General features: G+C 52.1%; 1 protein-coding gene across 1 annotated transcript in view; it reads right to left on the minus strand.

Annotated features, from left to right (window-relative positions):
• ZEB2 (zinc finger E-box binding homeobox 2) overlaps window positions 1–6,813 on the minus strand; it is a 170,444-nt gene that overhangs the window by 161,758 nt on the left and 1,873 nt on the right. The window lies entirely within an intron of this gene.

Consider the following 6,813-nt stretch of genomic DNA (forward strand, 5'->3'; position numbering starts at 1 on the left):
CCACCACACACACACACACACACAAAACACGAGAGAGAGAGAGAAAGAGAGAGAGAGAACGTCCGGTCGTTTTCACGTTGTCACGATGGATCCTTGCTTGTCTCAAGGAAAGAAAGACACATATGCACACGCACAGAGCTTGCTCAGGGAAAGGAGGGGGTGCGCTGGGGGGGGGATTTTTTACAGCTCCATTAAACACACACGCACGCACACACAGAGGAAAACCCAAACCGCTAAGCCAGACGCTGGGAAAAGCGAGGAGAAGGGAGGAGGGGAAGGGGGCAGCAGCGTGAGAAATTTTGCTCTGGACAGGCGGAAGAGTTACTTGAGGGTTTGTTGCGATAGATTCGCCAAGGAATTCCCTCCGTAGCGGCAGGCAGGCAACAGCCCGAAGCACAGCGAGTGTGTGTGTGTGCGCGCGCGCGCGCGCGATTTGTCCACAGTTGCCCTTTCCTCTGATCTCTGCAGGCTTTGGGAAGAAGGGTGGGGGGGGGCATCGGGACGGGTTCTAAGGAGGATTTGGGCAGCTCGTGCGGGGCTTTCACTCTTTCGCCGCTTTTAGTCCCTTCCCTTCTTCCCCGGCTGACAAGTTGCGACCTTCCCCCCGCGCACGCCCCCGCCCGCGCGCGCGCGCCCCCGCCCCGCAGCCGCCCTGGCTCTGAATGGGCTTCCCCGGGCCCGCGTCGAGCAACTTTTCCTCCGGAGCCTTGCCTGGGTGGGGGGAGGGGGCATGAGCGAGGCAGAGGGATGAAGAGGAGGCTTGCGTGGACCCGGAGCGATTGACGCACAGCGGACCCACTTCGGCTTTCACCGGGGAGCGGGGGGGGGGGGGGGAGAGAGAAATAAAACAGAAAGAAACACGTCGATTCCAAACAAATGCTCGCTGGCTCTCTCTGGAGCCCGGTTGTGTGGGGTTTGTGCCTGTCTTTCTCCTCGCTGTTGTGGAGGTGTCGAACCATATGGGGGAGTGATAGAGGACTTTTAGCCAGAAACTCTTGGTTAAGTAAGTCACACTCGCTGGTGTGTGCGAGTCCCCCTCCTTTGTATTGCCTTTGATCTCCTGCCTTGGTTTTTTAGGGTTCCTTCCAAAAAGCAAAGAGCAGGGGAAGCAACTCCAAACAGTATATTTGCAAGCAACTTACTGCCCCCCCCCCCCACACACACCCGCCCTTTGGTCTTGTGTCCGTAGTTATTTAAGTGGCCTTAGACCTTCCTCGCCCTTCTTCCCCATGCCCTCATTCCGCTCCTCCTGGACCTGTAGCCTGGCAATTTAGCAGTCGTTACATTACACCGAAGGCTTCTCTCTCTTGTATTGCTGCTGTTCTTTTATTATTATTAAATGTTGGCTATTGATTTGCTTAAAATCAATGTCTGTTGTAGAGCTTTCCTTCTTCCCGCTCCCCCCACACACTTTCCATCCTTTAGAAATAGGTAACCGGCGCTGCTGATCAACGGGGTAGCAGAACCTTTGTGTCAACTGTGCTGCGGGCCCCCGCCCGCCTGCCCTTTCCGTTAGTCACCTCTCTGTCTCTGCCTCTCACGCTTTCTTTTTAGAACAAATGGAATTATATATCAGGCTGGGCATTCTTGTTATTCAGAAGTGGACTGTTGTGGGGAAGGACGGTGCGGTTTAATCCACCGTATTTATCTTTCTTGGATGTATGTGCGTGCATGGCAAGGCTGTTAGCTTATCTTCTTAAAGCTCGGCCACTGTGGTATGGTAAAATATCTGCATGTATATCTGTCCTTTCCATGTTTCCTCCCAGCACTTTGTTCTAGAGAGAGAGAGAGAGAGAGAGAGAGAGAGAGAGAGAGAGAGAGAGAGAGGTGACATTAGTGGCGGGTGATAATGCATGCGATACATACAGGAAACAGGCATAATTAGACCAGGCAGGAGGACCCGGAGTATTATGCACGCTGCTACCCAGTGGGTGGAAGTTCGAGAGCCTGAAAGCGTTTGAGAGCGAAGCGTCACTTGTCACTTTGCAGTCCTCTCTTTCAAACCCTACAAACTTTTTCTCAGAGTCTTCACCATCGCTAACATCAAGTTCCAAACCTTCAGCTGTGGTGTTGCAAGGGGAGGTGTTGCACTTCCGCACCTTTCGGTGTTTGTGTGTTTAATCGTTTAGTCATTTCTCAAGTGAAGAAATACATTTTGAGTAGCAGGTAGCTACATCCAGGGTATGTTTCCTCATCATCCCCTCCCCCTTTTCATCTCTCTTTCTACAAACACGTATTTGGTTCCTTTGGGAATTGCTGAGGATTTATCTGAACGGAGTGGATTTTTTTCCTTCCCCCATTCTTCTGGATTCCTGGAAGAGATGTCACTTTACCGAGGTTGTGTTTTTCCTGATAACATTACACAGAATAGTGCTATTCAAAATCCTCCAGAAGAAATTCATGAGAATCAAAATGTTTGTGGCTTTTGCTAAGGAGGGAGGGAAGCTGCCCAAAATTGGTAAAAGAAGAAACTAGAGAGACAGAATTGTCCTTTTGTGTGTGGGATATGCTTCCCCCCTTTCTTTTCTTCTCTTTTCTATCGAACTAAGTGCACCCCAACATAGTGGAATTCCTGCAGGCAAAATAGCATGAGTTGTGTGTCCGTGTGTAGACCTTCCGTTTTAAAATCAGGTGCTGCTTCGAATTATTACAGGGTTATTGTGGCGTTTCAAGCCAGCAAGTTCAAGATGTGTTGGAGGAAGAGGATTCTGGGCTGGGGGGAAGCTGCGATCCAGGAGGACGTAGGCTTGTGTGGATGAATCGGGGCAAAGGGAGACCATTCCCCTAAACAAGGTCTCTCTGCACAGAGGAGCTGGGGTGCTCGGAGTTACTGCGAAGACCCCACGGCAGCAGCAACCCAGGATTGCCTGTCGGTTTGTCAGGGAAGTTCAGTCAGATGATTCCCAGTCGCCTGACTTACTTTGAATTGAAACACTTTCCCTGGAAGCGGGAGGCGAAACCCCCAAGCTGCCTTCTATTTGCGCGCTCTCTCTCTCTCACACACATACACACACACACACGCACACACACGCAGCTGCCTCCCCTCCCCTCCCCTCCCCTCCCCACACTGGCTGCCCCTGGGAGAGCATCCACCACTCTCGGGCAAGCCTGGAACTTCCCCCTGCCTGGCTGCTGCTGCTGTGGCCCCCGCCGCAGTGGGAAGGGGCTCAGCGCAGGAAGATGCTGCTGCTGCTGCTCAGCTGCATCAGCAGAAGCAGAGGGAGGCCTTGTGATACTCCCCCAGCCCTCGACCTCCCTTCTTATGGAGAGCGGGAGAAAGGGCCTCGTCCCTGATCCCCAGAGGTCAAAACGAGCAGGCATCACCCCCCTGATCTCCGGGCATCGTGTGTCAGTGAACAAAGGGACACCCACCTCCCCGGTGAAATGCGACAACTGCAACTCTGGAAGCCTCTCCCGAGCCCGAGAGACGCGGGCAGGCCCAGGCCCTCCGGACAAGAGGGGACACACCCAGCCGCGGACTTGGTTCGCAGAGAGTAACTTAGGTGTGCGTTGGGGTGGGGGGGGGGCTGCGGGGATTTGGCAGCGTCTGGGTAAAAGCTGTAAGTGGGGGACTGGTCGAGCCTCCCATGGAGAGAGACCTCCCTGCTCTGCGCGCGCGCGCGCGTTTTGATTTTATTTTTGGTAGGGGAATGTTAGAGTTACAGCCGGCAAAAGAATCCCGGGGCAGGTCGAGCCCTCTTCAAGGGTGTGAACATTTATAGCAAAGGGGGTACTTTTCCCAAGTTAGTCCCTTCGGAGAAGGTCGCTTGCCTCCCCCTCCCGCCCCCCGCCTCAAGCTTGGGGCAGGGGAGAGCAGTGGACACCAAGGCCTAATACAAGATCACCTTTCTCACGACCGGAGCACGGGGAGACACAGGGAGAACAGACGAGGCAATTCTCCACCTCAAGGTGGATGTTTCCATTTCGACTTGAGGTGGTCAGCCAACAGGGCTGGAAACAGTCGAGGGAATCTGTTCCAGCCCCCTTCCCGGCGCATCAAGTGCGCATCAAGTGTACCGTCGAGGCTAAGAGTTCCGAGTTCTTCTTAGAAACTTTCCCCCTTTCTCTTGCGAATATGTCCCCCATGCTTTTGTCGCACCTCTCTCCCTCCCTCTCTCTCCCTCCCTCTCTCCCTCTCCACAAGAGAATCCAGCAACTATCAGCTGAGAATCTCTCGGATGATTCAGTGCAACAGAGTTAAAAATACAAAGAAATAAAAAACACACAGGAAAGAGAAATGGCAGGGGATCCGAAAAACCAAAGCTGTGCCGAGGGAAATCTCCACAAGGATGGAGGATAATGTTTTCCCCCTTCCCTCCTTTAAAAGTGGGAAGAAGGGTGTCGATTCCCAGGAAGGCAGCGAGCCTGCTTGGCCTCGCCAGCATCTGGGTGATCTGCATTAGGCCGCTGCCCTTAAGGTGCATTTTCTTCTCTCTGAAAAAGCAGCCTTTGTCCTGCTCCTACCGCCACCCCCCTCCAAGCCCTGGGGCTTCCCAAGGTAGACCCTATTTTGTGCCTGTCACACAGAGAAGGGAGTGCAGGTTTGCCGTGCTCACAGACAATTGATTGTCTGCTCTAATGTGTTTCATTTACATGTTTATAACGTCAATAGTGCTGGGGTGTCCACTGTACCATTCATTCAGGCATTCTCACAAGGGTACAATTGTCTGAATGGCGAAGTCAGACACCTTTTTGATTGCTCTTTAGTTGTCTTTTTTAGAGTAGGGGGTGGGGGCAGAGGGAGGGGGGGTCTCTGAGGCAGAAACACTAGTTGAAAACGTGCAGTTTTAAATGTTACCAAGAAGGCAGATGGGGAGAAAAGAAGGGAGGGAACCTTTCCAAACTTTAAACTAAACCAACATCCCTAAAGGGGAGAGGATGGGAACAGAACCCTAAAAAGTCGTTCTCATTATGTATCAGGATGTACAACCGAATGATTTTCCTTTTCACTTCTTAAAATCATAGTAAAATTTCCTCTTAATTTCTTACTTGTCTGGGAATGCCATTCTAAGCACACTCGCCAGGAAATAACTTAGAAATACTTGTTCTAGAGTTAGTATGAGACTCTTTGCCAAAAATGAGCCACATTTGTGGAGTGTCTGTGTGTGGACTATAGGAACACACACAGGACAGGCAATGCGGCCAAGGGGATAGTTCTGTAAGGTTCCTACTGCTTGAACGCAGGAAGACTAGGATCCATGCATTTCATCACTTAATGCCATCTGTTAAACGAAGAAGATTATGATATGATTTTACGTTATGTTATGTTTTCCTGCAAGTAACCCAGGGTAGCTTACAAAATTCTGCTTTCCTTTCTACCCTCACAGCAACCACCCTGTGGCATAAATGAGGTGAAGGGTTGGAGGCTGGCTCACGGCTACCCAAGGCGATTCACGACTGAGTGGGGACTAGAACCAGCCCAGGATCCAGTCCAGAACCCAGTCCGTTAGCCGTGCTGACTTACCTTTGATTTTTACTTGAGTCCCCCAATCCTTAGCCCTGGTATCCTTTTTCCTAGTTTCCCTCCCTACCTCTGCCTGATGTTTTCCTGTTGGGTCTGTGCAGCTGCCTTGCCAACGGGTGATGCTGAGGCGTGTTGGACCAGTGCATCCTCCCTCTGCCTCCCTCGCACCCCCCATGCTCTCTCCCCAGGGTTGCATCTGGTGGAGGCTGCTTTGGATTAGTCTTGTCCTTTCCCCACCACTCAGGAACATCCCTATCTTTTTCAGTCATATCAATTAGAACCCTAATGCAGCCGTATAGAGCCCATATGGAGGCACCAAGGAAAGAAGGGTCTCACATTACACACAGAAGAGGAGGGGGCATTGTTCCCTTCCACCTTAATATTTTAAACCAAACTAGGATGATCCCACGGGGGTTTTTTTGGGGGGGGGGGCAGGTGATTTATATCCTCTGATTTATTCAAATCTTTTAAGTGAGGACGTTAAAAAAACTTTGTAAAAATATTTGGGCTTTAAAAAATAAATCAGAATCACATGCCTGTTTGTGGACAGCTTTTTATTTTTTCGTGTGCCTACTAGGGAAGACACGCACAGTAGATGCACCGTTAGCTGAACCCCTGACACGGCGGTCTTTTGAATGCCTTAGGTATGATTTCACTTTCGCTCACATCAATGCTGACCTGAATGCCTTTCATATCTGATCCGCTGTGTCTCTCCCAGTAAACATCCCCTGAGGGGAGAACAAAGAAAGGAGCTCTTCTTCTTCTTAATCACAATTCAGTCCATTCACCCGCCGGCAGGCTAGATTTGCATTCTGCAACAGAAAGCCAAGATGAAAAGAGAGAGTGAGTGAGTGAGAGAGAGAGGAGAGAGAGAGAGAGAAAAGAGAGGAGAGGGGGAGCAAAGAGAGGAGGAGGAGGAGGAGGAGAAGAGGGAAGAAGCAGCAGCAGCAGCAGCAGCGGGGGAAGCAGAAGGGTGGAGGCTGTGTCAAATAGCTTAGGTGTTTGTAGCTGTTTGTTGGGCTTCCCCTAGTTACAAGCCTTATATAGATGGCCGGCCTTCGCTCTCCTGACAGGCAGATAGTGTTACAAGATGGCATGCGGGTACTATTCATGGCCACTCGCCGCTAACACTTGAGGTAGAAAGTGTCGGGGAGGGATCAAATGCCTCCCTCGGCGGACCGGGCTGCGGCGAGCCCGGGCTCGGCGCAGGGCGGGCAGGGGAGGCCGGGCGCAGGTCGCCACCCCGGCCTAGCAGGCGCCCCTGCCCTGGCGCGGCCCGCTCGCCCCGAGGCGGGCGCCTGGCCGCGCAGGGAGCGCCGCCGACGCGGGCCGTGCCCTCCGGATTGAGT

The sequence above is a fragment of the Varanus komodoensis genome, unplaced genomic scaffold (genome assembly GCF_004798865.1).
Source record: "Varanus komodoensis strain SLA01 unplaced genomic scaffold, ASM479886v1 scaffold32, whole genome shotgun sequence".
NCBI classification, from domain to species: domain Eukaryota; kingdom Metazoa; phylum Chordata; class Lepidosauria; order Squamata; family Varanidae; genus Varanus; species Varanus komodoensis.